A 23249-nucleotide genomic window follows, 5' to 3' on the forward strand; every position below is an offset into this window, starting at 1 on the left:
TAGTATTTATAGTTGGGGGAGGGTGTATTTATACATTTTAAAGCATGCACATGGATATTTATAACTGCAATGAGTAACTCTTTGCAGAAAACAATATTTACCTAAACTATGTGGGGGGCTGTGCCCCCCAACTATATATACTAATTCCAGGATTGCACTACAGTGGAGAAAAGGGCATATGCCTTTTACTTTAATGTGTCAGTGTTATGAGTTTCAGTCAAATGAGTTTTCAGTATTTTGAACTGTCAGTGTTTTGGTCTCAGTCAAATGAAATTTAGGTCATATGAAGTAGACACACACACACACACACACACACATATGTATATATATATATATATATATATATATATATATATATATATATATATATATATACATGTATCACCAAACTGAGAACACTCATAGAGTGAACACAGACAAAGCAATCATTTTATATTGAACTATAAAATGACTGAATATAAAGAAAAAGGAATACTTATCCCTCACACCTCATGCTAATTATATATACTAATTCTGAGACTTCACAACAGCAGGGTGAGGACAAATTCACTTACCCCACTGGAACATGATCCAGTGCAAAAGGCTGCAACTGAAATTCCACATAACAGAATGTTTGCTCACAGGACTGTCTTCTTTATTCTTACAGTAGTAGTAAAAAGTGTTTGCTCATGTGAACATTCTCTCTTGTCAACTACAACCATGCATGTGTATATGTGTGTGTGTGTGTGTGTGTGTGTGTGTGTGTGTGTGTGTGTGTATATATATATATATATATATATATATATATATATATATATATATACATACACATATATACCTACATGTATATAGGTTGAATCAGACACTGATATTAGCATCTTCTTGAAACAACTTGGAACCACAAAAATGCCACACGGGCTCCATAGTAGCTTACATTTCATTCAAATAAAAAATAAAATCTAGTTTAGCAGATGGGGCTTCTTCAAAACAAATGCAACACTAACATGCAAACATTAAATAACCTTCACCCAACTGTGTGATCAAGCAAGTCACATGATACAATCAAAACTAAAAATTAAAAACCAATCCAGTTGCCTCCCAAATAGTATTAGTGACCATCTGCCCATCTACTTACTTAGACACCATCTCAATCCTCCCAGATAAAACTCCTTCCATCTAACTTGCAACAAGAATTTCAGTGTTCAAACTTTTATTTCACTCTTACAACTCTGCAACTGGTCACCACTCAAACCTCTTCCTCTTGATACAGCCATAAACTATTTCAGCTCTACCTTCCTTGAGATACTATATAGTTATATGCCCTGGTTAACAAAGGACATCAAAACTCTACTCAGAGACAAAGCTCGGTCACTCTGGCACTCCACCAGAAATCAAGTAAACCATAATCAATTTAAGAAACTTTGTAATAAAGCCAAGTAACAAGTCAAACTAGACAAAAAAGTACTTTGCCAATTTACAGCAGCAGCACCCTAACAATCTCAAAAAATTCTGTTCTATGATAAATAAACTCTTTCAACCTAGCCAAACATCTACCCCTCTACCACTGGCAACACCAACAGTATTGTAGAACAATTCAACTCTTTCTTTACTCACTCCATTCAATCTCTCTCCAAGTGTAATACTAGCACATCTACAACTATCTCTAACATTTGTAAAGTATCCAGGGACTCATTCACATTTAAACCTACTCAAACTCTCACCATAAAAAAAACTACCTTTCAAACTTAAATATAGCCTAACCTTGCTGCAGAAAACCTATCCACATAATTCATAAAGCTAGCTGCTATTGCCATAGCCTGCTCTGTCAGCATTCTTATCAACCACCCTTCTTGTGAACATTATATTCCCTGAAGCTGGAAAATATATTATTCCCCTGGTCACAGGTGTCAACTCTACCGAGTTGGCAAACTACAGACCCACTGCTATCCTGCCACCCTTTTCCAAAATATTAGAAAAATGCATTCACTTGCAACTGTTAAAGCACCTCTTATCAAATAACCTCTTATCCAACACACAACATGGGTTCTGCCCCAACCACAGTACCACTAATGCCCTTCTAAGTTTCACTAACACCATAAACCAGCAGAGAAATAATGGGAAACTTGTATCCTCCATCTTTCTCAATCTTTCCAAAACTTTTGATACTGTTTCCAACCAGCATGGTTCCATAGCTACCTATGCAGCCACCAGCAAGCAGTTTAATGGCAACATGAACTGTCATCCCTATTACCCGTCAACATGGGGGTACCCCAAAGTTCTATCCTAGGACTATTACTCTTCACTATTATTACAAATTAACTCCACACATCTACTCCCCTAGCCTCCATAGTTCAATATGCAGATGTATCTGTGCTGTATATGCAGATGTATCTGTGCTTTATAATCTCTGTATCATCTTGTCACTACAACACAGCAATCCTTTAGATATTTCAAATCAGGCTGATTCACACCTGATTCTGAACCCTTCCAAACTAAATTGATGCTCTTTCTCCCCAGCAAGTCTCAAACCTCCCCATCCAATTCCAAATTCATTCTAAAGTAACACCTTAATAACAGTCATATCCCAAACTAAACTATTAGGTCTTATAATTGATGATAACTCTACAATAGAAGGAGGAAACTGATGTGGAATAGCGTGAAGTCCCAAGACTGGAATAACTCCATTATCAGCCTCAACAAAAAGTTGTGATCCCTCATCAAATTCTCTAAAGCTAGCTATGAAAACATAATTGCAGCAGACAGTAAGGACAACCACAAGGCCTTCTATAGTTATGTAAAGAATCTTGATGGTAATATCCAGATTTGCTCTGAGCTACTGCACAATGGTACCTATACCGAGCCAACAGAAATTGCCAGTATACTGGCCAACAGATTCAGTGCCAACTTTACCCCCCCCCCAAAAGGACCAATCACAATACCAGTAGATTCCCAGGCACCCAGTATTACTGCTACACATGTTAAAACAGCAGTGTTCAAGGCCAAGAATACAGCTTCTATGGGACCTGACAACATCCCTGGCTGTATTCTACATGAACTAAAGAGTTAACTGGCACCTCACCTGTGTACACTGTTCAATCACAGCCTCACCTCAGGCTTTGTCCCTACCAAATGGGGCACTGCTACAGTCATCCATCTCCACAAAGGAGGAGTGACTACAGACCTTGGGAACTATCGCCCTATTAGCCTGACGAGACTGATATGCAAAGCTATGGAAAGCATCATCATGGACCTAATAAACAAGGATATAGGGAATCTCCAAACTCTGGATCCCACACAGTTTGGTTTTGTGAAGGGTAAATCATGCCTGCTCAACTTGGTTGACTTCTTTGATTCAGTCACCAGAGCTGTGGATGAAGGCAAGGTAGTTCATACAGCCTACCTTGATCTGGCCAAGGCTTTTGATACCATTCCCCACTCAGGAATCATAGAAAAACTCACTAAGCTAGGCATCAACCCCTGTATCACTAGGTGGGTTACAAACTGGCTCACAGAACCCACAGTGTGAAAGTAGCCGACTCCATGTCAGACTGCTGACTAGTCAGGAATGGAGTCCCAGAGGGTTTGGTCCTGGGTCCTCTCCTGTTTGGTATCTACTTCTCTAAAGTCCAGGCCAACATGAAGGGACTCTGGCTGATAAAGTTTGCAGATGATTGCAAGTTGAGAGCTATTATTAACTCCCCAAGTGATGTTGACATCCTACGGAATGGCCTCCCTGAGTCCAATGACTCGTGTCAGAACCATGGCCTTAAGCTCAATGCCAAAAAATGTGTTGTCATCCCCTTTGGGAAAAACCCGGTTTGCATGAATTACCACATTGATGGTAGTCCACTGAACACAGAAGGCATTATAAGAGATCTGGGAACATAGGTTGACAGCAGCCTCTCTTCTGATCACCACATTGCCACTGTGGTCAGAAAGTCCTTCTATGTGGCACATCTCATTACTAAGGGTTTTGCATCCAGGAAAAAGGAGGTCATTGTCTCCCTCTACTTTTTCCTCCTTCACCTGCAACAACTGGAGAGGCCGCAAAAGCACCTCACAAAGAGGATCCCAGGCCTTAAACATGTCCTATATGGACAGACTCAAAAAACTCCAACTATTCTCTGTCTCATGTCACTTACTTAGGAGCGATCTCTGCTTGACTTACAAATCCATGTCTGACCCAGCTCTGTTAGAAATGCTACATCTAAAGAAATCCCAATCCCTCCACACCACACACTCCAGAGACCTCAACCTCATTACCACAATTAACAGAACATGCTGGACGGACAGGTTCATAACCCAGAGACTGCCCATGCTGTGGAATAGACTTCCTATACATGTCAAGCAGAGCACCTCAGTGACCCTCTTCAAGAGAAATCTTGATGAGTGGATGGAAAACAGAAAATTTACCCTGGGAACAACTCTAGTGGCTTTACTCGACAGAGGCACTAGGAACTAAGGTCGGGTGGCACTATGCCAAGGTAATCCTATGGCATGGCTTGTAAAGGCCCCAGGGCCATTAGCCTTGCACACACCTATGAACTTATGAACTTGAAATTTGACCTTCACCTTTCTCAGTCAGTCAAGAAAATACATATCAAACTAGGCTCTCTATATAGAATCAAGCCATTTCTCACTAACTACTGTAGACAGGCAATAGCCAGAACACATCTTCTCTCCACCTTACTATACGCTGCTCCTATCTTCACTAACTTAAATAAAACTGATCTACCAAGACTAGAGTCTTGCTAAAATAAAATAGCTAAATTCACTTCCATCTCCCCTTTCAGGTCTCACCACTGCTCTGCCTTGCACCAACTAAGCTGGCTAGAGCTACCACATTATTTAGCATACACTCAGCTTACTATCACTCACAAGCTAGTACTCCAACCTGACAAAACCTCTGCTCTTCAGCTAATGATTCTAGCCCATACTAACACTCACCCACTTTGTTTCTCACGCAAATCTTTATTACAGGTCTCTAAATCCAACAATAAAGCTGGGGACTCCCTTTACTGTAACTACATCTCCAAAATATGGAATTCTATCCCTCTGCCCATCATCACTAATGCCAACCACACACTTCAAAAATCAACTAAGACTCTACCTCATTGACAACTGGCTTTGGTCATGTATCTGTCCTGGTTAGACCCTTCCCTCACTGTATTATTTTCTCAACTTACTCTCCTTCCACACCTTATCCAACATATGTAATTTGCTTACTTCTTTTTCTATCCTTGTTATCCTCCCTTCATTTTACTTCTCCTAATTAACCATTTTCCTTTCATACCACTTCCTCCACATTAAATTTTCTTACTTCTTTTACTTCCCTCTTTTCCCCCTCCACATCTGTAATATTTCATCCTTTTCAACTTCTTTCCACTATCTCACCTTTAACTTCTTACCTTTGCCCCTTTCCTTTTCTCCCCTCCCCCTAGCACCTTCCTCTACTCTCTCCCGCTTAGCATATGTCTACTCTACTCTCCTCTCTGCTCAATACGTTCCTCTCTTTCTTACATATCATAGTCTCTTGCCTCTCTCATCTGATGTTCCTTTTTCATAATTTCCCATACAGTTCAAACTTGTGCCAGTATTTCACATCTGACTTCAGCTAAAAAACATCTTGCCTTACTATTTACTTTTTCATTCTACTGAATGTACTTTTTTATGTTGCAGGTAACTATCAGTCATTATGATGTATTCAAACTAGTATTCCTAAATATTTTTGTATATTTGTGCTCCTAAATTTTTGTATTTCAAAAGGTATCTATTTCTAAATGTTGTATTTTAATACTGTTAACTGTCTTTGGAGCTTTGCTCCTTGGGCCTCCTCTGAAAACAGGTTTCCACCCAGTCATACTATCCTGGTAAATGAATGTTAAATAAAATAAATAAAATAGATTACAATGAAATTTATTAAAATCAGTGCAAATACTATATTTTCATTGATGTTAATTTTAAAATACATAAAATAGAACAATAATAATTTAGCCATGCAAAATTTTCGGCATACGTTTTAAGCCTCCAAAACAATTCACGGGCTTCAAGTTGTTCACTCCAAGATCCCCTCAAGGATTGCGCAGCATTTTTTTTAAACATTGAGTGCTAGTCTATGTTCTGGAAATTGATACACATGCTTACATAGTACAATATTAAAATCCTTTCTTTTATTATCATGCAGATGTTCAAATACGCTGTCCTGTAAATTTCATACAGTTTTTCCAATGTAAAAAGCAGGACAGTCTTTACATAGGGCGAGATAAAGTATCCACTTTGTTCCACAGTTAAACTGTCCAAAACTATTGAGACAGACTTGCTGTGAATAAAAATCTCATTTCCTTCCCTAATAAATCCCTTTTTGTGTCTCTTCCACTCCTTGTGTCACCCTTGTATTTCTCCATCCGACCCTTAAAATTCATACTCTTTTCAACTTACTAAATATAAACTTGTAACAGTTTTTGTCAATGACCTCCATAACAGTGAACATATTTACATTATAGGTTCTAATACATTCTATTACATTACAAGAAAGAATATTAACACAGTAAATTATGAAATCTGAATTTAGTAAAATCTTCATTTTCAGTTTTTTTTTCATGGAAGGGCTTGACTTTTTTTTAAATATTAGATATGTTTTCTTAGGAATCATCTGACGTTTGCAGGCTCTTAGGTAGTTTGTTTTGTTGCCATATTAGTAAATACATCCCATGACATTGCCTTTACATTTATCCAGTATTTTAGAGATATATAGCTTGAGTAATATAATATTTATTATCCATGATCTTAAGTTATTTCATATGAGATTTGTTGGAGGGAGATGTAGAACTGTAAATTTCTGATCAACCATGTTGTTATATAAATATCTCTTTTTGGTGTAATTTTACCTATCTTTGCTTTGTACGTGTGCAATTAATAAAATATATATGACATTAGCAGTATATGAGTTACAAGACTGTTTATTGAGGCTTGGAAAGTTAGTTGATTTTTTAGCTGAAGTAAGATATATGATGTGTGGAACCATGTTAGATGCAGTAAACAATTTTGAGAGGAATACATCTGTAGTTTTAATGCATGAAATATTTCCATATTATATTTTTATTTATGCTTAGATGTTTCTCAAATTAAAAAGTAAAAATTCATAATTTTATAACTATATTCCGTTAAGTTATAAGAATTTGACACATACTTTTAGTAATCGGGGCTCATTGTAGAAGCTGAAGAAATATCATATTAGATTCTTTTGTTGTATTATAACAGAATTTTTACTTTTAGATATTCCATACAATGTTTACCATTGATAAACAGCCTTTAGGTAACCCCCGTGTCTTTTCATATCACATTAACTGTTTTTGCATTTTTTGCGAACTCTCATACATATATCTTATTTATTAATTGGAATTTTGATACAGTTATCATTTTACCAGATAACAGAATATTAAGATTCTGCCCCGTATGTTATATTAAGGAACAGATATATTCCTCATTAGTCTGTTCCATTAATTTCTGGTCTGCTAAATCATATTCAAAAGTATATTATGGATTTTTATCAATGTTAGATTTTTTTACTTTTTAAGGAAATGGTTTTCTGATTACATTTGTGTGCTTATTAATTTAGACCAGGGCTGAATTCAATAAAGCCTATACAGTGTGCTAAAACTATGTGCACATCATGGAGTGACATGCACATGGCAGCACTCTGTTTTGTATTCAGTAAGTGGCTTTGCTCATTAATACATAAGCAGTTGAACTGTATGCTAACCAACCAATCCAAGATGGAGGAGATATTCAACAAGGTATAAAGCAATTGTCTACATTAAATGCAGGTTTTCTCTGTGAATTCCATAACCTACTGGAATACAGCCACAGAAACGACTTTACATGGAAACAATTTAGGGGCTGCTGTTGCTCTTATACATGTGTATGTGTAATAGGCCCAAGACTATGCTGCTGCTGCTTCTGCTACTAGCAGACCTTGACCAGAAGGAGAAGGGTGTTTAGACCCCATTTATCTTTTCACAGTCTGCATGAGGTGGATATTGTAGAGTGCTACAGGGTGGATAGAGACACACTACAGGAACTCTGCAACCTCTGTTGTCCTCAACTGAGAGCAAGGGCATACCAAGTGGAACCAATACCTGTGGAGAATAAGAGAATATTAGCTATAGGAACCTTCTAGAGACCAACAGAGGATATGCTGGGGGTGTTACAGGCATCATCATCCAGGATACTACATCAATTCCTGAATTCTATGCTACAAAATGCCAGGGACTACATATATATTCTCCGTACATCAGAGGACAGAGCTAAAGCTATGCAGAATTTCTACTCCATAGCACACTTCCCTGAAGTGTTGGTTGCCATAGACTGCACACACATTGAAATCAAAGCACCACCCAGGGAACAGGGAAGGGTGTAAATAAACTGAAAGGGCTTCCATTCCATTAACTTCCAGGTCATGTGTAATGCTTAAGGAACCATCCTAAATGTGTCTACCGGCAACCCAGGCAGTTACCATGACTCCCATATCTGGCAGAATTCTCAACTCTATCAGAGGTTTTCTGGGAGGGGGGTTATCCCACAAAGTCATTTACTGGGGGATGCAGGAGATGCACTTGAGCCGTGGCTGATGACATTCATCAGAAATGCACACAGACCCACAGAAGAATGCTGTAATGAGGCACATGCTCAAACAAGAAGTATAAAAGTGTGTGTTTGGGTTGCTGAAGTCATGGTTCCACTGTCTAGATACATGGGGGGGGGGGCAGCAGTACAACTACTTTACTTGTACTGAAATCTTCACTGTCCATGCTGTCCTTCAGTATTATCCTTAGAAACATCTTCAGCAGGACCACCTAGGGGAAGGGGCAAATATCCCACCACCACTGGCAAAGTCACCACAGCCACATGCAGGTGATGAGTCAAAAGGGGAACCACTAGTCACTGTGGGTGTAGGTAGACATAGCCATGCACAATATGCCCTTGCTCTGGCCAAGAAGCAATGGATAGTACACATGCTCACCATCTAAGGGGTTAAAATTGTCATCCTATGCACATACATACATACATACAGTAAAAGGGATGCCAGGCAATGCTCAGAACGTTTACTTGCCCATGTAAATACTGTACTGCTAGCATCACAGACAGCCCAGAATTAAATTTGTAACTGCTGGATTATTAAGGTAAGTGTCGAACCTGGAACAGGAAAAGATATGGCTAATGCAAAAGAATGACAGATCCTTGCATTGTTACTTTGTAATGTAACTGATTTGAAGGTGCATGATTTGTACAGCAATGACATCAATATGTGACAGCACTGACTTATGGCAATAGATGTGTTCTCTATCAACTAATAGGCCTCATGCACCAAAGATTCACACATTACAAAAAACTGTAAGAAAGCAGTACAATTTTTAAAATAGCATCACAAACACATATATACTAAGCACTCAGTCAGCTATGCACCCTGGGCATCAGACAAACAACTTGTGTATCCCTGAATCCAAAAAACATAAAATCAAGGATATGCATGGTTATCACCATCTGCAGAGGGTTTTGTTTGGAATGGGGCAGGAGGCCAAGGCTGACACAAAAGATAGTGAGTTTGTGGAAGTAATACAGGCAGGCAGAAATTTGGATAAAGTATCAAATGGCCACTGGGAAAAAATGAGCTGTAAGTCTCAAAAATGACCCATGTAACTCTTCTGTGTATGTCTGGGCAGCCAAATTGAAACAAGTGTGAGTATCTGCAAGAATACAGCCAAGCTCTGTGCTAGTGCTACATCCTGATATGGCAGACAGGTGTGAGTCATGCATGGTAGAAGTAACAGCTCATTACAGTTGCCCCTGACAGCAAGAACTGGTTCTGCCAGGAGTTGCAGTGGTACATGCATACCCATAGTCAGATGTGCTCCTGCTATCTGAAAGTGACTGATGTCTGCTGGATGAGCTCTCCTCATCAGTACACCCAGGATCATGACCCCATGGCCTACTGTGTCTGCATGTGGACACCTGAATCACTGATTGAGCATTGGAAGTAGTACCACTATGGGAGCATGATCAAGCACGGCCACATTGGCTAACATCAGATGCTGCTTTTGACCTACGTCCACATGGATGATATCCCCCTCCCAGTAGGTGCTCCATCACAGACACTGCCCATTCCATTGTGTCACACAGCCAATCCACTGAATTGGCCACATGAAGGAGACAGTCACGCCTGTCAGCCACTGCCACATCTACAACCTTAAGCATGTCCTCAGAGGTTCTAGTGGAATGTGCCTGCACCTCCATGACAGCTCTAAATATAATTTGAGTGGCACATAAGGGTACACCATGATCAGGTGGTGGGAAAATCCTTCTGCATGGCACCTCACCCACACTTTGGCTATGGTCAGAGTCAACCAGCAATGAAGCTGCAGTAACCATACTACTCTGATGAAGTGTGTCATCATCCACCTGTTATGCATAGGCCTACTGACTTCATTCAAGGGAAATAGAGGGGATGTCTGTATGTCAACCTCAGTGTCATATTCAACCTGTACACCCCCCTGACTCTACTCTGCCTGTGTTGGGCCACCATCATCTTCAGAGTCTGCCAGTACTCAGACATGAGGTGGTAAGAATCCTATACTTCCACTGTCAGGATCATCTATGATAATAAGCAGCAAATACATGAATGAAATTAATACCTGCGCTAAATATTTAAAATAATTTATATGATAATAAACTAACACTGGCCACACTAACTCAGGTGGACAAAAATGTGTTATTAAGTATTCTCCTAAGTTATCAATAGGTTCATCCAAAAAAAAAAAACTAAAAAAAAAATCTTAACAAAAAAAATTAAGTATTATTTAAAATTTTCTTTATTTTACTATACAACCAAATCTTACAACCTGACATATGTACACTTACCTGTAACCTCCTCCTGGCACATACTTGTTCTTCCAAGAAACACCAGAACTGACATTAATTGCATGTTGAAGTGCAGTTTCCACCGAGCCTCTGGATGTCTGACAGTGGACAGGAACTCTCCATTTGGTGTCATTGGTGGCTCTGTAGCAGGTCTACTCTATGTAGCCAGCTATTCACAGGCAACTGCAGCTGCTCTCCTCCAGGCTGATGAAATCATATCAGTGGCCCTATGATGCACATGATCATAAGCCCTGGTGTGCCCCCTACAGCATTCATATCACTAACTATCTGGTTCCAAATCTGTATTCTGTCAGCCATATCCCAATGTCCTCTCTCAAGCAAAAAGGCACTGTAACACTTGAATGCTTGCATTATGACATTGTTTTCAGGGTCACTGAAAAGGGGTTTATTTGTATTTGTACAGTTGGTTGCCATAATCCTATGTGACATAAAACAGAGAAGGATAGAACACATAAATATTACATAATTACATTTCTGTCCATATACACATATATATGTTTTCAACATTAAGCAGTGGAGACACACATTTCAGTTAAATTTGCAGGTTATGTGGTTGTACCATATTTCACTCACACAAAAACCAATGTCTAGTCCAAAGAAAGGGATATCATTTTAGTAATGTATTGTTCACCATGGAAATAATAGGATGACTACTCAATTTCAATAGCAACCTCTTCAAACGCACGCAAATTGGCTCCTTCACCCCTCAAAAAACAGGCAAATGAAGTTTGTACAAATCAAGGAAAACCACATAATTCAATTGTTATATATGCTTTCAACACAATTCTCACAACATGTGTACACAGTTAAAACAGAAAAGTCAACGTTATATGATTGCCAGTCAACTATCACTGTGCCCAGCAATCCCCTGGAGGTATCTATGGGCCATCTTGTAAGCATAACACTCCTGTGTCATTAAACAGAAACAGCAAACAAACTAAGAAATGAAAAACCAAGTCCAGTGTGTTAGTATCTTCCCAAAACAAGGACAACTGAATAAGTCCACTCAAACTGTAGTTGCAAGTAGTAAGAATTTACACATAAGCAGCAATGAGAGTCAAAATAAGTAAAAATATTTATTTTAAGTGCTTTTCGTCTGCTGTGAAATGCAAGACTTCATCAGAAACTCATCCTTAAACATTAAAACCGTCTTTTATAGGCACAGCTGATCAATTAATTCTTCAAACCAATAAACTTAAAGGCACAGTAGAAAAACACATACATGTCATCATTAAAACGAATACTGAACACGCAAAACAAGTGCATGGCTTGACTAACCACTGCAGCAGCCATATAAATGCATAATTATCCGCAAGCACTATAAAATGTGAATGATAGTTATTAAGTGTCTTTAAGCTGTAAGAAAACTATTAGCGACACAACTGTAACAAAGTGTCAACTAAACTTGTAAAGTGTCGACTACATTTGTACTATGACTTACAGAAAACATTATACTTAAAACTTGGGAATTTCAATATAGAAAGATCATCAATCCATTCATGTCTATATCTATTCACTATATCTATATATACATGAACGAAATTAATACCTGCACTAAATATTTAAAATAATTTATATGATAAGAAACTAACACTGGTCACACTAACTCAGGTGGACAAAAATGTGTCATTAAGTATTTTCCTAAGTTATCAATAGGTTCATCCAAAAAAAAAACTTAAAAAAAAATCTTAACAAAAAAGTATTATTTAAATTTTTCTTTATTTTACTATACAACCAAATCTTACAACCTGACATATGTAAGCTTACCTGTAACCTCCTCCTGGCACATACTTGTTCTTCCAAGAAACACCAGAACTGACATTAATTGCATGTTGGTGTGCAGTTTCCACTGAGCCTCTGGATGTCTGACAGTGGACAGGAACTCTCCATTTGGTGTCATTGGTGGCTCTGTAGCAGGTCTACTCTATGTAGCCAGCTATTCACAGGCAAATGCAGCTGCTCTCCTCCAGGCTGATGAAATCATATCAGTGGCCCTATGATGCACATGATCATAAGTCCTGGTGTGCCCTCCTACAGCATTCATATCACTAACTATCTGGTTCCAAATCTGTATTCTGTCAGCCATATCCCAATGTCCTCTCTCAAGGAAAAAGGCACTGTAACACTTGAATGCTTGCATTATGACATTGTTTTCATGGTCACTGAAAAGGGGTTTATTTGTATTTGTACAGTTGGTTGCCATAATCTTATGTGACATAAAACAGAGAAGGATAGAACACATAAATATCACATAATTACATTTCTGTCCATATACACATATATATGTTTTCAACATTAAGCAGTGGAGGCACACATTTCAGTTATTAAATTTGCAGGTTATGTGGTTGTACCATACTTCAATCACACAAAAACCAATGTCTAGTCCAAAGAAAGGAATACCATTTTAGTAATGTATTGTTCACCATGGAAATAACAGGATGACTACTCAATTTCAATAGCAACCTCTTCAAACGCACACAACTTCTGTTGTGGCAAAACACAAATGGTACTTGGCTCCTTCACCCCTCAAAAAACAGGCAAATGAAGTTTGTACAAACCAAGGAAAATCACATAATTCAATTGTTATATATGCTTTCAGCACAATTCTCACAACATGTGTACACAGTAAAAACAGAAAAGTCAACGTTATATGATTGCCAGTCAACTATCACTGTGCCCAGCAATCCCCTGGAGGTATTTATAGGCCATCTTAGAAGCATAACACTCCTGTGCCATTAGCAATATAGTGCATGGCATTTCCCTGAAATAACATAAGAAAATTGTTAGGATAACCAAGTTTTAACAGTAACACTTGTGGTGAAAGTGTGTCTATATGAGAAATGATGCCTGCCCAAAATGGGGTCTAAATCATATAATCAAAATGTTAAATAATTGACAGCCATGAGACTGACACATATACATCGAACCACTGTAATGGCAAAATATCAAAATAGCGAAAACTAAAAAGTTGAAGTATCATGGTTGGCCAAAGTCACCCACTGTTGCTTCTGATGTCATCCCATCATTCATGAGATGTTCTCAAATGATTAGGAAATGTAATTCCGTTCATGTTGGCCAACTATGATAATTCAATATTTTTAATTTCATCTATTAGTTGTTTTGTATTTATCAGTGTTCGATGTGTATGTGTCGATCTTATGGTTGTTGGTTATTTAATGTTTCAATTATGCGATACAGACCCCCCAAAATGCCTATACCAGCAATAAACTATAAGATGTACATACAATTTTCCATTTTCTAATGCAGATATATAAAAATGTACTTTGTAACATTTAAGTAAATCTAGAATACGTTAAAAAAATACAATCATACTGTAGCAAGATTAGAAGCCTTTTCTGCAGATAAATCAAAAGGAATAGCAATTTTCGATGTTCTCCAAATACACAAATCTCCTCACTTTCAAGTTCCCTAGCTATACAGTTACCTTTTTATAATGCAGATTCAGGCCTCTGAGTATGATGAAGATGTAAATGAGGTTTGAACTCATTAGAATTGCTGAATCCCATACTTTTGACTTTGTGTAGCAGGTGTAAACATAGTACAGACACTACCTCAGCATTTGTTACTAATAGACTGCAACCATGAATGATTAGTGTGAGAGAGAAGGAAGACACAACAGCAATTCAGACTACCTCACCTGCATTGGGTGTGTCACCCAGGATACACTTACAAAGTGTAGAAGTGACTGTAGCAAGATTTTAAATGGATATGAACAGTGCACAGTTCTCATTTTGGTGCACTAATAGCCAAACTCTCCTGCCTTTGCTGAAAACTGTTTTTCACTGTCATGTCATTTTATCATATATTTAAAGGACAATGATACAAAATGACCTATATATATATATATATATATATATATATATATATATATATATATATATATATTGCATGTCTGACAGTACAGCTCAGATAGAAGAATGAACACAATACAAACAGAAAACAAGCTGCATTGCTGCAAACAATACTCATAGCTGTTTGTGTGATCACACACTCCAATAAATCTGTAAGCAACACACGTACAAACAACTGAGAGTGTACAAGTGCATATGTCTTGTTAATATTGGGGAGGAAATGGGATTTGTTGTATGCACAATGATTTGCTTTCCTCCTGCAAAGTTGTTTCTGTGGCAAAGAGGGATACTTCTAGTATGTTTGCTAAATTCATTAGTATGATAGTTCAGATCTGGAGTTGTGTGAAAATCTGTAAGGTATTGTAAAATGTATTTTGTAATGTTGTTTATGTTTTTTTTCTTTTTATTTATTTACTTATTTTAAATATTAATATTTGCATGATGTATGGCTTAGTGCAGATACTGCGAAACAGATAAATAAATTAAAATTAATGGGAGTTGCTCCTATGATAATGACATCATACATTGCAACTATGAAGCAAGTGTGTGTATAGCACAACTGGTAAACACAATGAAGCACACAGCAAATAGGTTATGTAGATTGTGGTTCAAGTCCCACATTTATCTTTTAATGATGAAAACTAAGGAAAAACTTTTTTACAACCATAATACATGTTGATCTTTGCTCATCTCATTTGGGCATTGCTCACTTTTGTGCAAACATGGCATAAAGCCCCAGACAACAAGCAGATACTGTCAATTTCTAAAAAGATACATTGTTGCAACTTTTGCCTTCCATCATACAAACACACTAAGCAACATTGGTTGGCGGTCATCACTCATACACAGTACTGAGTGGAAAAATACTCCTGCTGCCTCACTCTTTCTGTGGCAACAGGTATCTGTCAATTGCTTCAATACAAGTGAAACACGGTTCTAATCCAACAGAATCTAAGTTTTATTAATGCTGGTCCACTGTAATTTATATAAAAATAATTATACATAAAAATAACTATGTTTAACTGGTGAATTGACCATACATGATATCATGTATATTGTATGCCTAACTGTGGTTATCACTACAATCATGGTTCTACAATTAAACATTTTATTTTCTGCACACATGCATGGGTACTCACTCAACACTTTAATCTGTATATATAACTAATTAGCATGTATGGCAAACATGTCCTCAGTCTGCACAGTAATGTTTGTAAAAATACACCTGCTGCGCAGCCTTCCCTGTGGCAAATGGTACAAGTTCATGGCCTCAATACAGGTGAGCCAAGGTTCAAATCCAGCAAACTCCAAATTTTATTAATGCTATTTCACTGTAATTTATACTGAAATAATTAACAATATAAATGTAATTATATATAGAAATGGTCATGTACAGCAGCGGATATCATATGAATTATATGTATGACTGAAGGTATCCTGACAATTATGTTACTGTACTTAAAAGTGTCTTTTCTGCCCTGGGATGAACTTCATACTTTAATGATAATCATATACATAAATTTATAAATCAGGAAACTGTCAGGTCTCATACACACACATGGTTAAGCACTCATTCTTAAACTGTCTTTTAAAGTATACCTGCACATTGGAAACACAACATAAAATACAAAATCCATACTTTGCACACCACTCTCATAACAGGACATGTTACCCATATCATATTAATGATTATGACATCATCTATAAAGACCAGTATGAGAAGCAAGACCATACTTCATGGATGGTGCAGTTATTAATAATGTGTTATGCAGATGGGAACAATATACTTACATGTGGGTTAACTTACCATAGCAGCCACATTGTGTGTGTGGATGTATGTGTGCACATAGTCAGATGGACATCAATATGTATCCTATTATTAACAATCCAGTCCCATGCAGAACTAATATTTTTGACAGTCATACATGCCTACACATCCATTTCATACATGCCTCCCAACATCTTCTCTCAAACAACCACTGATGGTGTCATTCACTATAAATTGTCCAGATGCAGTGTAAAAGGTAAAAGGCAGACTTGTGCCATGGTGCTTGTATTAAGTACTAAATTATCTAGCTGGTGTAACTAGTTAGGTATTCTAATCTCACTGCAGTCAACTGGTTTGTGTGTGTGTGTGTGTGTGTGTGTGTGTGTGTGTGTGTGTGTGTGTGTGTGTGTGTGTGTGTGTGTGCGTGTGTGTGTGTGTGTGCATGTGTGTGTTGTCTTAAGAGCATGAGTGTGTATCCTACTGTCAACAATCAAGTCTGTAGAGAAAAATATTTTGACAGTCACTGCTGATGTCATCAGCTATAATGTGTTGTCTGACATGTTAAAAGCCAGAATGGTGGTGTGTTGCTTGCATTAAGTAAATGTGGTGTGTGTGTGTGTGTGTGTGTGTGTGTTGATGTTCAGTTAGCTCACATTTAAGAGACCATTTTAGAACTGCATGTGAGACACTCCTACTACCATCATCTTCCCATGATACACTGCCAATGTCATCAGCTATAAAGTGTTGTCTGAAATGTTAAAAGCCAAAATAGTGGTGTGGTGCTTCTATTAAGTACTGTGTAAACTGTAGATAGTTAGGTAGGGGTTCTATGCTCCCTGTGTGTGTGTGTGTCAATGTTTGTGTGTGTGTGCGTCTGTGTGTTGATATTCAGTTAGTTCACATTTAAAAGACCATTTTAGAACAGCATGTGAGACACTCATACTACCATTTTCTTCCCATGATACACTGATGATGTCATCAACTATAAATTGTCTGATACTCAAAAAGTCAGACTTGTGTGTGGCACTCATGTTAAGTACTGTGATCTAAGGGTTCTGGTCTCACTTTGGTTAACTTGTGAGTGAGGGTGTGTGTGTGTTGGTGATCAGTTAGTTAACATTTGAGAGACAATTTTAAAACAGCATGTGAGACACTCCTACTACCATCCTCTTCCCACCAGCCACTGCTGATGTCATCAGCTATAAAGTGTTGTCTGACACTGAAAAAGCTAGATTTGTGCTATAGTGCTTGCATTAAGTACTGTATTATATAGATAGGTAAGGGTTATAGGTTCCCTGCAATCAACTTGTGAGTGTGTGCACGTGTATTGGTGTTCAGTTAGTCCACATTCAAGAGTCCATTTTAGAACAGCATGTGAGACACTCCTACTACCATCATCTTCCCAGCAGACACCGCTGAAGTCATCATCTATAAAGTGTTGTCTGACACTCTAAATGCTAGACTTGTACTGTGATGCTTGTGTTAAGTATTGTGTTTTATAGCTGGGTAGGGATTCTAGTCTCACTGTGGTCAACTGGTGTGTTTTTGTACATTCATAAATCAGTAGCTTGACAATTTTAGAGAGGCATGTGAGTTCACAGCTATATCAGACACTCCTCTGAACATCTTCTTGTAACATATACTGATGAAGTCATCCTGTTTAAAGTGCACTCTGACATTATTCAAGTCAAATTTTGTGCTGCGGCAATAAAGTTAAGTACTGTGTTCTCCAGCTTCTGTAACTAGACCTGTAGGGGTCCTATCTGAGAGCAGGCAACTTGAGTGTGCATGCATTCAAATCATATTTTTGAGACAATTTTACACTGAGATATGACTTCACATCCATGTCAGACACTCTTACCAACATCCTCTTCTCATTATAGAATGATGCTATGTTTCAGTGGCTGTTAAAGCTAACTGAGCAAAATTTTGGAGGGGTACCATGTTGTCAGATGTACAAATGAGAGTGGAATCTTATGTATATTGTATTCGAGTGGCCTGTTATGTGGAAGTATAGAGGGTGTTGGTGAAAATGTTAAAGAGGAGGGGATCAAGGATAGAGCCTTGTGGTTCACCAGTAGTGACTGGGAGGTAAGGAGAGAGCATGGAGTGACATTTTACTGACTGATACCTACTGGACAGGTAGCTTTTGAACCACAAAAGGCTGGGCTGAGACATGTCTAGTGAAGACATTTGAAGTAGAAGTTTGTTGTGACAAACTGTGTTGAAGGCTTTAGACAAATCTAGAAATAAGGAAGAGCCACATTTGCCATTATCTCTAGGTTTATTGACAGTATCTATATAGGTTATAAGGGCAGTGCCAGTACTATAGGAAGTATGCAGTCCAGTTTATAGTCCATGCAGTTGGGAAATTTACAGTAGTTTTGCTGTAATGTTGACACACATGCTACATGAGATAAACCCATGCTGCATTGATATCATGTAAATGGATAATCACAGCAAACTTTAAACATTAGGAAGTCTAAACTTCTAATACTGAATGCACAAACCTTTGACTATATCTCCAGATGTGGCTAGGAAACAAAAGTTGAATCACTGATGCGTGTGTGTGTGTGTGTGTGTGTGTGTGTGTGTGTGTGTGTGTGTGTGTGTGTGTGTGTGTGCATCTGTGTATGTGTGTGTGTGTGTGTGTGTGTGTGTGTGTGTGTGCGCATACGTGTGTCTGCATGCTCAAATAGGCACAAGAGTGCCTCTGTGATGACAATGGATAAAGTAAACCCTGGGACATAGCAGAACAGCAAAATACATTTCACTGTTCATAGTATGAAACACATCCCTGCAATGTATGCATATGAAGCCACTGCACATGAGTATGTCCCATAGCTATGTTGTAATCCATAAATATGCAGTGACATGTCCAATGACCCAGTATAGAACACAGTACAAAATATGTGCTCATCAATGAAAGTATAGGTAAATAGTAGATTGGATATGATGTTGCATAGGCATATATCATATGCAACATTGTATGATCAACAAGGAAAAGACATATCAACACAGGCATGAACAAAGGCATATAGAGCATATGGCTTTATGTATTGTGTGACTGCACTAGTTTATACGCTATGCTAAAACAAGTACATAGATGAGAACAGCCATGTGTAAGCAGGCATAAATTGCCTGGGTAGATGCAGTCAGAAATACCTTAATCTGCAGCACTTAGCTGTGTAAACAGCCATGCAAATAAACACACTGACGGCACATAAGCCACAGATGTGATGGCATATATGCAGCCATGTGTTCACCCATGATAACATATATGGCACATGACTTGACCATTATTTGTCAAAGATAGCCTCATGATATTTAGGACACCTACATATACATTGCACACTATAACACATATATGCAGGACCACACCTGTATGACTACAGATCTTATACAAAATGGTGCCTTGAAAGCTAAGTGATCTCAAAAATGAATTATACCTGTAGACTGTGGATTTTATTTTTGACATATAACTGACTTACTGCTTTTTAAAATACATCTTAAGCCATATTATTTAAGAATTGATTTTTCCCCGCTAACTATTGAATCAAGCATATTTGAAGAGTTGGTTGTTTTTTGTTAGCTTTCTAGTTTGCAACTGGTTTACAAACATTTGTGCAAACAGTAGTTTCACCTGTAAATTTTGAGGTAGTGTTTGCAATGCATTTTATATTACAGTGACACATGATCAGTCTCTACTGGCACATATGTTTTTATGACACTATTTAAAGCCATATGCAATAGGTATCCATCTTTTTTGTGTCCATATATATCTTTTCTGAGCATTTGCAAATGATGTTGAACCACACACAATCAGTTTACCTTCCCTTAGGATGATGCATAAACATCCATTCAGACTAGGGTTCACTTATAATTTCCATGCCTTACTTAGATCAAAATATTTTAGTACAGATGCTTCTGTCACTATCCTTATAAGCAGTTCAAACTACTTTATTATTATTGGTTCATTCTCAAGTCATATGATAATCTAGTAGCTTTTTCAATTGCATATCTACTTCATTTACTTTGATATTGAATGCTGAAAGATGAGAACAGTCACCACGAAGAATATCTTCAATGCAAATAAAGTAAAGTAGTCACTATAGAAATGTAAAATCATTTATTTCAGAACACGGAATGTCATTAATTCAACCACTCATTATCACCTGAATTGATTAATAATCATCAAAGATGGAAATTAGTTCAGGTTGAAATAAAACTCATTGCATTTCCTTTTCAGTCTACTGAAAATCATATAATACACAGCACTTTAAACATTTTAAAAACAACAAAACTTGCTGAGTTCCAATAATGCATAGATGTTTTAAGCATCATTCAAATAAACAAATACCTATTAGGACCACTAGAGAAAATATTAGTGCTTTTAAATATTACCGCTCGCCTCTTACATATAATACCAATAGCTCTCAGTGCATTACTTACAAATTACACTCCATCGCTGAACAACATGTGCATATAGCTTGAATATATCCATCTATATTAAAACTTTGATAGAAAAAACAAGCTCTTAGCCCACAGTTTTCTTCCAAAAAGTAAACTCCATATACAAACATCAACACTGTGACATTCGCTTTAGAACTAGTCCCTCATTCTGTACGCAAACAGTATCACATGTTCTTAGAGCTCAGATAGAGTAACTCAGGAAGTTAGTAAGTAATCTCCCTGGTCCTAGTGCCAACACTTTGATCTATAAAATGAATGTTAATTAGCGGCACTTCATCCAAAACATCATCAATCATCAGAGAATGCATATATTCACTCTTATAGAGCATAGCAATTCAGGTGACGCTCGAGGACTGATGGTAATTCTAAATGCGTCAACCATATAAATGGAGCTATTATATTTAAAAACTAATACTTCGTGACTACTATATATATATATGTATACTAAATACACATCATAACTATAATACATTAACTACCAAACAAAACATTGTATAAGAAATCTCATATTTAAATATACTATAATCAACTAGACCAAATAGTTAAAATTCAAAAAAACATGATTATGAATCACAAAACTCTTAGTCTAAGTTAAAGTAAAGTTACCTTATCTATTAAAAGCCTAAACCATTATTATTCAAGTAACATAATTCATTATGTATGCCTTTGAAAAGAGGCAATATACACACTATAACACTTAATATGAAGTTATTCATTACAATCTAGATGGACATGTATAATGTTATATACTGCAACATATATTGACTAGGGTATACATTATACAAAACGTAAAATAAATGAAATCATTTACAAAAATTGGAACAATATAAACCCATACATACTTATGAAGACTTTATTTGCCTGGTATTACTGTATAAGTTATAGACTATAGGAAGGTCATAGCCCTGAAAATCAATAAATAACACTATCTGCGTTCTGCCAACACAGGTTTCAGAGAAATGGAGTTATTTAACCCTGGTGGAAGGTGTGATCCAATGCAACTCAGCTTTGGCCAACATATTCTCAATATTACCCCCTCTTAAAGTAGGTACAATTACCTGTAGGACTCTAAACTTAAAGAAGTGAGAATGATTTTCCTTAACATGCCTAGCTAATGCATTAGTTTCTTCTTGTTTTCTTAGTTAAACCTATATAGAATGCTGTACAAAGGGAGCAGGTGGCCAAATATATCACATTTTTTGTGTTGCAGTCAGCATAATGTCTAGGTCTAAAAACAACATTCATATTAGGATGTTGATAGACCTGTATCTTACTTAGGTTATTGCATCTAGGACAATGTAAACAAGGGTATGTCCCTTTACTTACTATGTCTCCCAGTAATAAACAAGTAGATTTACCCACATTGGTGATATGTTGATCATTACAAAGTTGCTTCTTGAGATTGTCACTATTCTTGTAACAAAATTTAGGTGTAGGACCTACTATATCTCTAATCTGTTTATTCACTGTGAGAACATTCCAGTTCTTCCTGATTACTTTCCTAATACTCCCCACTTCATTAGTATATTTAATGACATAGCATATTCTATTACCATAGAAGGTGGAACCAGGGGTAGCTTTTTTCCTATACCCACTCGATGTAAACAATTTATCATTGGTAACATAGTCAATGTCTCCAATGATCTCTTGCCTTATTCTCCTCACCATATTCATGTCATAGCCCCTATCTCTGAACAGGAGCTCCATATTATTAGCCTCCTTAAAAAGGTCATCTTTATTTTGACAAAGTCTGGACACTCTAGTAAATTGGCTTGTTACTATACCCCGAAAGGTATAGGCTGGATGCATGCTGTCTGGTGCTAACAACGCATTTTTCCAGACAGTTTTCCTATATAGTGTGGTTACAATTTTTCCTTCATCTGTCAATCTTAATGTAACGTCCAGAAAATTAACTTGCTGATGTGAGCTCTCAACAGTGAATCTTAAAAAATCAGTAGTGGTTTGTAGATGTCTCAGGAAGCTGTGAAAACTATCAGCTGAACATTCCCAGATTATAAGTATGTCATCTACAAACCGTTTGTAATATCTTATGAACCTTGAATACTCATGGGTGAACAAAAACATTTTTAAAATGTTTAAAGTGCTGTGTATTATATGATTTTCAGTAGACTGAAAAGGAAATGCAATGAGTTTTATTTCAACCTGAACTAATTTCCATCTTTGATGATTATTAATCAATTCAGGTGATAATGAGTGGT

Source organism: Protopterus annectens, chromosome 1.part1, assembly GCF_019279795.1.
Source record: "Protopterus annectens isolate FY-2018-M chromosome 1.part1, PAN1.0, whole genome shotgun sequence".
Lineage (NCBI taxonomy): Eukaryota > Metazoa > Chordata > Ceratodontiformes > Protopteridae > Protopterus > Protopterus annectens.